The sequence below is a fragment of the Thermobia domestica genome, chromosome 3 (genome assembly GCF_964235325.1).
Source record: "Thermobia domestica chromosome 3, izTheDome1.hap1.1, whole genome shotgun sequence".
NCBI lineage: Eukaryota > Metazoa > Arthropoda > Insecta > Zygentoma > Lepismatidae > Thermobia > Thermobia domestica.
In genome coordinates this window covers 333,081,062-333,094,118 of record NC_137456.1, presented here as the reverse complement: position 1 = coordinate 333,094,118, position 13,057 = coordinate 333,081,062, and positions in this window count along the sequence as shown.

Sequence of the window (13,057 nt, the reverse complement as noted above, 5' to 3'; positions counted from 1 at the left end):
ATTGATATATGTGTTAATGGGACTGAGATTTGTTTATGTTTCTCAAATTAGAAGTTTGAATTTGGGACATTTTGGGACTGGTACAAAACTTTTTATTGTTGGTACAAAACAGTACAAAACTTTCTTTATGTAATGAGGACATTTTGATGCAAATCGGCGAATGTAGAACTCAGAGGTCAAGTTGGAGTTCCACACTAAAATCTAAAATTTGGGACATTTTGGGACTGGTACAAAACTTTTTATTGTTGGTACAAAACAGTACAAAACTAGTACAAAACCCTGGTATAAATTATTTTTGTAAATGGCGATGTGGAACTCCATCTTGACCGACCTTATATAATATACGAGTACAACAGGTTTACCTCAGAAATCTGATTCATCTACTGTAATATGAGTATCTTCTCCCCTCCCCCCACAATAAGCCTTAAAATGTACCCTCCTGCCGATGTTATAGACAACTCTGCTCCTCTAATCATCCACAGCATTTTTTTCAACTTCATAAATATTTTGAACATCGATAAAAAAAAAAGGAAAGGATTATGGGAACAGTCTTACCCATCCCACGAACGTTGAAGACAGATTTGCGCTCTTGACTTCAGTATCTGGATACAGAAACAGGCCCCCAGGGTTGGTTTAAGTGCTTTGTATTTACATCTTCAAATGATATATACACTCAGGCCCATATTCGTGAACGGGCGTCTGAGTTCCGGACCCAAGATGACAAATTTCTAGGGGCGATATTTTGTTTTTGAAAAAACGAGATTGACGTGTGGTATGTGGAGAAAAAAGCCGCCCACGAGAAAGAAATGAAGGGAACGATACTGGAAACAATGTTCATACAAAAGTGGGGCCTAGTTTTCTCGTCACAACGGTAGTGGCAAGAAGGAGCTGAGACAATTGGTTATTAAATTCTAACGTAATCCACGCATTCGCTTCTCTATGCCCCACTAGACCTCCAGTTAGGGGGGCTTCCTCCTAAATTTTGTATAACCCTATATTTCCATTCGGAATAGCTATGTATTGCTGCTTGCAGTAGTACTATATCGCACAAATGACTAACTTTGGCATCCCCCTTTCGGAATATCACGCTACGCTACTGGTAACTGCAGAGAAAACTAAATACATGGAAGTGCGTCGGGACCGGAATACAGCAAATTATGGATGCGTTAAAATATGAAATAATACTTTTGATAAAGTGGATACTTTCAAATATCTAGGATCAATATCAACAGAGGAAAATAATATTCACGTAGAAATTAAATGTCGACTAAAAGCAGGGAATTCGTGTTACTATTCGGTTCAAAATATCTTGTCGTCGCGAATTCTGTCGAGGAATTTGAAACTCAAAATATACAAAACGATAATCATGCCTGTTGTTCTGTATGGCTGCGAAACATGGCCACTTACTCTGAGGGAAGAAGATAGACTGAAAGTATTTGAGAACAAAATCCTGAGGCGAATATTCGGACCCAAGAGGAACGGGAATAGGGAATGGCGGAAACTTCATAACGAGGAACTACATAGTTTATATGGTTTACCCAACATTGTTAGGGTCGTCAAGTCTAGGAGGCTTAGGTGGGCGGGTCATGTAGCTAGAATGGAAGAAAGTAGAAACGCTTTTAAAGTCTTGACTAGAAGACCAATCGGAAAACGACCATTAGGAAGACCTAGGCGCAAATGGGAGGACAATATTAAGATGGATCTCGCAGAGATAGGAATACAAAGAAGAAACTGGATGCAGTTAGCTAAGGATAGAAGTCAGTGGAGACCTTTTGTAAATGCAGCATTGAACCTCCGGGTTCCAAAGGCCATAGAGTTAGTTAGTTAGTTAGTTAGTTATTCCACAGAAATTGAAAATGTGTAGATAATTTTGATGCTAGGCGATCATATGCAAAAATCCGATTCAACAGTGTGAGTTCTTTATCAGACATTATAATGATAAGTTATTTTAGTACTATTCGTCTTTCTTTATGTTTTTATTATGTCTGCTTCTTTTTCTCCTATCTCCTATTCACCTTTATATTTTACTGATTGCTTCTCTCTTAAACACGGTCTCTGTTTTTGTGCCTTTGTGTGTTACATTGCAGAAACCGGGCAACTTTCCAAAACATATTGACCAAGTCTAACCTAAATATAAGCGCCCTGCCCATTCTTGACCCGAATAACTCAATAATTCAATTGACCCGGTCTGGAAAATTAACTGGAAACTTCGGCGTCGTTTTTCGCATGCTTTTGAGGTAACATGTGTGATGCCCGCGAACGAAGGACTATTCGAAAGTAATTACATGCTTAATAATTCTACTTTGTCTTCCACGTTACCAGAAGTAAATTTCGTCACCAGGTCAGACATCATTCGAAGCCTTGACTCGAGGATCAAATGCCAAAGATTGACTCAATTTACACAAAGACCTTTTCAGCTCTTCTGGGAATCACTAGCGTAATTCGTTGACCCACACTAGCATGTGGGTTGATTCTTATTTAATGATAGAGTCGACTTATGACTCACAGCAAATAAATTGTAATGACTTATAGAAATCCACATGATTAAGGGGGAAACTTGATGTTAGTAAGTAACGAACATACGACTAAGTAATACGTAATTTTAGTACAAATGCGACGAAAATGTAACATCGATTATGTGTTACATTTTAACTGTATGGATTGTGTTGTAAATAAACGCATTTGTATGCATATCCTTCTTGTCGTGTCGAATTATGCAATGAATACATTTTGGCTGTTTTATGAACAAATCTAATTTAGGGTTAGTATTGTCACGTTAAGGTGAGATCATTTTATGTATTTTATTTTATCGTAATCCAGTCTGAATCACAAAAGCAATTGTCATTAGCAAATGGAAAAGTGAAACCATAAATAAAATTTCTAGCATACTTTGTGCAATAAGACAAGTTCAAGGCAACAGTAATTGTAACGGTTGGAAGGTTGTATTGTAAATATCACAAATCATCATTTGCAGGAGATTCGAGCCTAGAAATATAAGGAAAGTTCAACAGAATCAGTATAATGCAATGTTTTATTTTCATTTTGTTTTTTATTGTGTTTTGTTGTAATTATTGTATATTTTTATTTTTATTGTATTTTTATTTTGTTACTTTTATTATTTCACTCGACAAAAGAGTACATTGAGGTCTGGTAGCAATGTACAAGGAGTCAGGTACATAATAAGCCATAGACCGTGTTTTTCCAAAATACAATATTCATTTGCGCTAGATTAGGTAGCTGTTACAGGTGAATTTTTGGGAGGTATTTTTATTTAATAGGGAGTGTAATCACCATTAACATGTATAACTGTTTTCAGTTATTTTGGGATTAAATCAACCAGACGAGCAATATAACTTCGCCATATACAGTTTATCAACAAGACGTAGAATGGTGCCCTGGGTTATTCTAGTCATGTGGTCATTATCGTTGTCCTGTAACAGGAGGACCCCTTTGTGATTCACAATTCCTGACTCCAGAGTTTTGAGTTTTTCTTGAATACGGCTCAACTGACAGTACACAGTTGCATTGATGCTCAGACCAGCTGGTAGCAATTCCCGATGCAGTATGCCTCGAGCAGTCTAAGAAATAGACAGGAGGACCTTCTTATGGTGCAGTGCTGGTTTCGGCTGTTTTGAAGTCGGTTCATGGGATGCTAACCAATGATTAGGACGCCGTGGAGCTTCGTACAGGGCCCACTTCTCATCACATGTCAACACCTAGTCCAGAAATGGCTCCTTTCTCAATCGAGACAGTAATGAAACACAGGTGTATATTTGCGTTGCCTTCTGGCCCGGAGTCAAATCATGTGGGACCTATCGACCCAACTTATAGTTTCCTAAGTTGCTGGAAGTGATGCCGAATGGTTTCTCCACTCACACTGAATTACAGTCGCAGTTCCTCATATGTCTGCCCACTGTTCACCTCAATTGCTGCCTGAAGATCTTCATTTTGTATATGTATTGGTGCAACTTCGAGTGTTTCGTCACCGTCCTCAAACTTGTTAAACCACCGCTGCACTGTCCGCGTAGTCACAACACCCTCACCGAAGGCCTGGCGTATCTTCCTCCCCGCTGCAGCGGCGTTTGACCCCACTTTGAACCCGTATTGTAATTTGGTTCGGTTCTGTTTGGAAACAGACACTAGGTTGCCACTTTTTGGAATATTCTTACACATTTTTGGAAAAATTCCGAAAGTTGTGTAATTTCATTGTAGATTAAGTAATTGTGGATATCCTTCTTCATTTTTAAACGGAATTACGATTTGCAATGTCTTCGTGTTAATGGTTTTGGGAGAACACGTTAATAGTCAACAGAAAATAGAACGGCTTTTCAATTCCGTTTACTGTTTGAAACCAGTTCGTATTACAAACTGAAACTGAGGTTTACGACTCCTCGCACCGTCCGGCTGTACTAGCTACCTTTAACCATACCCTATAACAGATTTCAGATGATAAGCGGCATGGCCTTGAGTTGGCTTCACGCGGCGTCCAATTGGCTTTGAGCGGTGTTGACAATTCGCGACAAGCAGTCCGCACGCTGACTTCTCGCGCTACTGCGAATCTTGACAATACCAGAGGCGCTTATTAGAAATATTGTATTAGCACATCAGCTGCTCACTTTACGAAGTAGAGAAAAGAATTACGAACACATACGTGAAAACTACATCTTTTTATGTCAACTGGTTGTTATGATACACGCTTTTAAAGGTTTCCATATAAAACAATTAGTAAAACGAGCGATGAGTCCCGCGTCTAATTTCCAGTGGATTTTTTTTCAATTTGGAAATAGAACTCAACTTTTATTACAGAATAATCATGGGTGTAACCAGCAGGTTGTTCTAGGGGAACATTACTTTCAGGGGGAGGAAGGCTTTTTACACATTTAAAAGAGAACAAATGATCTCTTTCAGAATATGAAAGCATTTTAACTCACCATACATACTATACACATGTTATATTTTCACGATGCTACCTTATCAAAAGACGGATGTTGACAGTACTGAGTTGAAAACCGGATTGTAGATGAATCAATAACCTATTCATAAGAAAACAAATGCTGTTTATAGCAGTCTGTTTATCTGACTTTGTATTTATATGGGTTAAAACAGTAAAGGAAAAAAAACTCGAAAAAATATCAACTCAGATATTATTATGCAATAATCTAATAGAGAGTTCATACGGTGTGCTCTCAGTTAGGGAAATGAGAATATAAAGCATATGGTTAATTTTAGTTGTTTTAATTAGGAACAGAAACCGCATTGATGATGTTTGATTTTTTTAAAAAATCATATTTTATTATAAACGTTCCTCATTTGCATTAACTATTAAATAAGTTTATTAAACACATACCACGAACCTCATTTTGGACTTGGAAATAGTTTGGAAAGACAGGGCCCCCTTTTCCCCCGTGGCTATACGCCTTTGGAATCTGATTCATTTATATATATATATAATATGCCTAACATCGTAAGAACAAAGTATGGGAAGTTCGTAATATTGTTTTGAAATTTACTTCGGGATAAATTTTTCCCTACTCGACAGAAAAAACGCAGTATGTTTTTTTTTTCTTCACGTTTCACTACCTTACATATATGCGACCACTTATTCCCTCTTTCCTCCTCCAGCAGGGATTCAAAAGCACCAGGCGTCTGAATGGTCTCGTAAATTATCGTAACCCAAAACAAACTCGATCATTAAGGAATCTGACGGATTGTTTTTGTGTGACAGACCAAGCCCAAGAAAGTTATTTGTTATGAAAACTGAGAAGGAAACAAAGGTGTTAGTTGTGTTGGAACGTAAGTTCTCTTCTAGCATAAACAGAATTCATCAATGTCTGGGTTACTTTCTTTCGTTGTAGTTCGTTTCTTCTCCAAAATTATAGTTGACAATGTCCTTAAGCAAACCGAGTACAAGTGCTGAGCCTTCTTAAAAAAAATAAAAAAATAAAAATAAAAACTAAAGTGCTACGAAATCAGTCTCGAAGAATTATTTTTTGTGTTTACATTTTTTAGCCCATGATAATAAATTTACAAGACTCAGATTCAGACAATGACGAAATATTAATTGGCATAGTGAAAGTAGTGTTGAAGACGAGTGTTTAGCATATCCACTGGAAAAGTTAATAGGTAAGTAATTTAATTGCTATATATACTTCTAGGATGCACAGTCAAAATTCTTGAGTTTGCTGGAATAGTATATTTACATTGCGAATAATGTTGCAAATGTATGTGTCATAACCTCAACTGGAGGAAGAGCGAGAAGGGAAAGGGGAGTCCATGATCCGGCAACACCGCGCGGAATATCGCGCACCATTGGCTATTGCCCGTGATGCTTTACATCTGAAATACACAGTAGATCCACACACACACACACACACACACACACACACACACACACACACACACACATATATATATATATATATATATATATATATATATATATATATATATATATATATATATATATATATAATGTATGTATATACAGGGTGTCTCACCTAACTTTGCCACCTGAAATATTTACGAAATGACAAAAATATGACAAATTTAGTTACGTAAGAATGTACTCATGTCAGAGGCCTATAAAATTCTGTAAACAACAAGTGTCCCCAGGGGTCCCATCATAGGGCCAACTTGAAAATTTCAAATAGAAATACCCTATTTTTAATGCAGATTCTGATTCTGCGATCAAAACTAAGCAATTTTTACTTGAAGCACTTTTTCGTTATTCTAATAGATAGCGCTGTAATCGAAAAAAATGAATATAATCGTACGTACGTCTCCTAACTTTGCGATCTCAAATATTTCTGAAATGACATAAAATGTCACAAATCTAATTACGTACGAATGTGCCCATGTCAGGGGTCTATAAAATTCTGGAAATATGTGCCCCCAGGGATCCCATTATATAGCCTCAGGGGCCAACTTGAAAGTTTTAAATGGAAATTCCTTATTTTTAGTGCAGATTCTGATTCTGCGACTGAAAATACGCAAATTTTACTTGAAGTACTTTTCGTTATTCTACTAGATGGCGCTGTAACCACACACACACACACACTCACAAGAAATAACATTGTACTCTACCTGGGATTGATAATAAGCTAAATATCTCGAGAAATACACGTGCCATTATAAAGCATGAAATACGTGTCCAATATTTTAAAAAGTCTTAGCATAAAATAAAATTGCTTTCATTTACATTTCAATGCAACCGTGGTGGACCATTACGATATGGAAAGGAAACTTTTAGTGTTTTGCAACAAGAAACATCTTCCCTAGAGTTGTAACGGTCAAGTAGACCAATGTGTTTATTAAATATCACGTGACACGGACAGATTAAGTAAAATCATTATTTCACATTAGTACGTAAAAGCAAAAATGACAAAGAACATTTTACAGGAACAAATTTAGAAAACCAGATAAAGCGCATAGAAACTTAATTGATATACAGGGCTATTGTAAATAATCTTCCCGATTTCAAAGGTTAATAACTCACGTGTGAGTTTTTAGTCACAATGACATGATGCTTATGTTAAATGACAGAAAACTCAAAGTTATTTTTGTTTATAAATACATGCGTGTTACGTTCCTCGTCAAAGTTGCTCAAGATGAGTGCCGTTTATAATTCAACATTCATCGGTTTGATAGTCTAATTCTTAGTACACTCTTTTTTACATTCCACAGTCAGGAGATCCATCTGCTTCTTAAATGCATTCTCAAAGCTCAGTTTAATTGTTAGGGATGGGTGACGCATTCTCAAAGCTCAGTTTAATTGTTAGGGATGGGTGACTGATACACTTGGATTTAATATAAGCCTAACTTCGTTGAAAATTCCGTTTCACATGAAAGTAGAGAATAAAAAACATTGTGCTTTCTTCGTTTCCTGATACCTAGATTTACTGTTACCCTAGTTACGGAATGCCTAACTACACATCACCTTTACTAGCCACGTAGTGTCTTGTAAAGTAGTATAAAGGAAAATTGTTATATTTGAATGAACAGAGGAAGGACGTAAATATTGTAAAATGTTTTTCAACACGTATTTTTTTATTGTTTTACTCGAGATTTCTTCATAGTTTCTTATTAAAATACTAACAAACATATCCTCATTTTATTGTCCTAACAAACCAATATATGTTGATAGTAAAGTAGTTTAGATTGATCGAGCTCCTGGGCATTCAGAATTTAATGTCACGCCCCCTCCAGATATGAAATCCTGGCTAAACGAACCAATATATGTTCCAATATAAATTTAAGACCCATATCATTATTGTCACCATTTTAAAAGGTATTTGAACAGATTATTTATCAACGTGTTCTAAATCATATGAAACCCGTGCTATCGACCTATCAACACGGCTTTGTACGAGATAGATCCACATCCACGAACCTGGCCATCATTACTATCTACATCTCAACTGAGATTGATGAAGGTAATCAGGTGGATGTAATCTATACTGACTTTTCTAAAGCCTTCGACCTAGTGGATCATGACATTTTACTAGGCAAACTAAACTCTTTCCACTTTTCTCAAGAGTACAAACAGTTAATATCTTCCTACTTAAGTAACCGTAGGCAATCAGTTGTTTATAAAGGGTGCATCTCTGAAAAATTCAATGCTTTGTCAGGAGTTTCCCAGGGCTCAAATCTCGGACCGCTTTGGTTTCTCTTAGCAGTGAATGATTTGCCGACTAGAATTAAACATGCTAACTGTCTTCTATTTGCAGACGACCTCAAAATATATATTAAGGTAGATTCAATTGATGATTGCGAGAAAGTACAACAAGACTTAACTAACATTATGGAATGGTGTAATAAAAATAAATTTAAAATGAATGTAAATAAATGTAACTTCCTACGTTTCACACGTAAGAGTAGTTATGTAGACTATACTTATTCGATTGATGGGACAAAATTAAGCTCTCCCAAGTATATCAAAGATCTTGGAATGTTCTTTGATTAAAATTTAACATTTAAGCATCATATGGAAACAGTAACGAGCGAGGCTTATAGAAACCTTGGTTTTATCATAAGGCTAGGTAAAGAGTTTCGTAATGATTTAACTTTAATGAAATTGTACTTCACTTACGTTCGGTCAGAATTAGAATATGCTACTGTTGTGTGGACACCAAATATGCAAAAATACTGTGATATGATTGAGGGAATACAGAAAAAATTCCTAAGACTTCTAACGTACAGGAAAACTGAGCTTTACCCGAAATATGAATCTTACAGAGAGTTACTGGAAAATTATGAATTACCCACTTTATACGAAAGAAGATATAATGAACTAATATTTTTATATAAATTAATACATGATAAGATTGACTCTATTGAGCTGCGTTCGTTGCTTTGTTTTCAAGTTCCATCAACCCGAACGGAGATAGGAAACACATCTACGTTTTATCAAAAAAAGGTAAGAATAAATATCCTTCGGAAATCTCCTATATGGAGGATAAGCACTTTCCACAATGAGGTCCAAAAGTAAATAGTTTATACAATTTACATTAGAATTCTTTACTCGTGTCACAAATAAACAAAAATAGTTAAGTGTTGAACTGTTCACAATGGATAATTATACAGGCTTAGTCAAAAGTAGCGGTACAGGCCAGTAATAACGAAACGAAAGGATGCAAGTGCATATTGCCGTAAAAGCTGCATTCAAAGGGGGGTGTTTTCATCGTGGAAGCACCGTGAGTTGAATGCGAATAGAGATAAAGCGAAGGTTAGTTGTTGGTGTGGGTATACCTGAAGACCTCGTACGCTAGCAGTATTAGTACTGCCAAAAAGGCACAAACTTTGACTATACTTGAAGTACTTTGATATATTTTTTTAATATCAGTACTTCCATCCCTCTTCTACACTTTTAGCTCACCAGCTTGAGCTACATCTCGATCTACGGCTCTTGAAGTAGGCAGAAAAAACTCAAACAAAAACAACAAACTTTGATTATTTTACGTTCTACGCATCAGAAATAACCTTCCTTTTAAACAAGTAGCATAATATTGAATGGTGTTGTAAGGGTATACTAGAAGATCCTAGAACACTGGTTCCCTCTCCATTGACTTGTAATATATATAGATAACATCGTGCATACGGAGCTACTAATCCGCCTTCACCCGCTATCGCTCCCTCGCGTTAATACTGTGTGAATTGGCCTTTGGTACAGAAAGTAACCAACCTAACCTAAAAGTGGCTAGCGTTCTACAACATTCACACTTCAATCGAAGATTCCTGACAACAATGCACGTATCAGTTTCTATTTGTTCTGACACTCTTACATGTTACATAAATTTTGGGATGGCATTTAGAATCTCAACTCATTTTATGGCTCCAGAACCGAGTACCTTGTTTTTGTCTGAATTGTGATAAAGGTAGAAAACAACGAGCCCTGCAGTGCTTCTAACCCCTTCGCTCGCTCAGCTATATTTTGTGAAGTAAGTAACACTAGCGATCTTACATGTGCAAGATTGAGGGAAGTATATAAAAATACCCTAAATTTTGCAAAGGGATCCGAAAAACTATGCCGTAGCATACAAACACTTCCTGAAGTCAACTAATATAGAACCGTTTAACACTGAGTGGTTTCAGCAAGCTCAAAGCATAATTACAGAGAAACCCTAACACATTATCCTAGAAATAATACTGTACTCTTTACGTAAAGGAACATAGTGTTCATGCATATATACCTTCAAATCAAGTAAGTTTTCCAAACCCATGCGTGGCATAATATGTCTCCAATCCTATATAGCACAGAAAAATAAACAAATGCATTATCAATATGGCAGTTCTGAAATTTTATGCAAGCACCGTATCGTTTCCACGACTATGTATGCATGACTATAAATATATGATTCATTTAACAATACTAAATATTGTAAGCAATTTATTGTTACAAGAGCAATACTTATTGTTTTTATAATATGGTTGGAACAAAATTAAATAGGCCACTCAAATTTATTCCTTCGTTTATTTGAATAGTGAAACTGTATAAAATTTTGAGTTAGTTAAAATGACATTTCTTGCTTTATTTAAATGATAATATTTTTTCTGGTTGATACATAAATAAATAGGCCATACTCAGCTTATTTGAATAGTATAAAAGGTATAAAATCCGAGTTAGTTAAAATGGCATTTCTATGTTTATTTAAATAATACACTTTTTCTGGTTGATAGATAAACAAATAGGTCAGTCCAATTTATTCCTTCGTTTATTTGAATAGTAGAAAAGTATAAAATTCTGAATTACTGAAATTGACATTTCTACATTTAAATAATACATTTTTCTGGTTATTAAATAAATAGGTCATCCAAATTTATTCCTTCGTTTATTTGAATAGTACAAAAGGTATAAAATTCTGAGTTAGTTGAAATGACATTTCTATGTTTATTTAAGTTATACTTTTTTCTGGTTGATACATAAATAAATAGGCCACTCAAATTTATTCCTTCGTTTATTTGAATAGTATAATAGTATAAAGTTATGATCTAGTTAAAATGGCATTTCTTCCTTTATTTCTATTATATTTTTTCTGGTTGATACATAATTATGCCACTAATTTATTCCTTCATTTATTTGAATAGTACAAAATATAAAATTCTGAGTTAGTTAAAAATGTCATTTTTTGTTTATTTAAATAATACAATATTTTCTGGTTGATAAAGAAATAGGCTACTCAAATTTATTCCTTCGCTTGTTTGAATAGTAGAAAAGTATAAAATTCTGAGTTAGTTAAAATGATACTTTTTCGTTTATTTAATTAATACCATTTATTCTGTTTGATAAAAATAAATAAATAGGCCACACAAATTTTAAAATAATTTTTCTCGGTTTATTTAAATGGCACAAAAAGGTACAAAATTCTGAGCTAGTTAGATTCTGAAATTGATCTGATTGGTACAAATTGTAGAAAGTAGAACCAATTTCTAAGCAAGTTAAAATTAAAATTTAAAAATGTTACACTAACTAAATGAGCCCATATTAAAGCTACTTTCAATTAGGGAATGTTAGTGGACATAAGGCGCTTTGGCTGCTGTATAAATTTAGTCGTTATCGTTTTTCTCATTGTAGAGAAGTAGTTCATAGCCTTTTATATATGCCCTACTATGTAGGTTATGTTGAATACAGAAGGCCAGCGCTTTTCAGTGCTCTCGTACCAAATATAAGAAAACAATTTCTATATGTTGTACTGTTTAAGAATTATACACTCTAAATTTTTGACGTTTCACCTCTGACCAATATAAAGCACATTCAAAAAAGACTATAAAATATACTTTGAAAGGGTTAAAAATCCAAATCGGTTATTTGTTTTTATGAAAGGGCGTTCCCACAAAAACTATAAGACCTAAGTAAAGAAACAAATATAATATTCGTAATCAGCATGTTCGAAAACTTCTATATGCCGAGCTTCATACAAATAGGTTAAAAGGGCATTTCCCACATAAACTAATATAATATTCGTATTAGCATGTTAAAAAAAACTGTGTCAAATAAGGGTTGTAAGAAAACGAGGTCTCTGCTTATATGCTAATTAGGGGTTAAAAACAGTGCTTGTAGCCTTTGGTAATAGGAGTTTCAAAAGCTATAGTCTTATAATCAGGTATGTTAATTAGGGGCTGAACAAGGTACCTTAAAAGAGAGCGAGTATACCTTTGCTATGTGTTCGTAATCTCTGTTATGTTAAATTGGGCTTGCGAAAAAGAGTACACCCTTATATGCTAAATAGGAGTTTAAAGGTTACTGTGTTGGAATATGTGTTCGTACTCTTCACTCTCTGCTATGTTACATACGGGTTGGAATTTCTATTATGTGCCATAACCTTACGTAATCTCTGGTATGTTAAATAGAGGTTGAAAAAGAGAACGACTACAAACCCATTATTCTGTTACGTTAGTAGCCTTTGCTATGTTACATAAGGGTTAAAAAGATGGTCATACTCTTTTGTCGGCTTTGCTATGTTACATGAGGGTTGCGAAAATTTCCCATAGCCTTATGCAAATATGTTTTCGTAGTCTCTGTATAATTTCTGATTGAAATGTGCGTTCATTGTGCTGTATA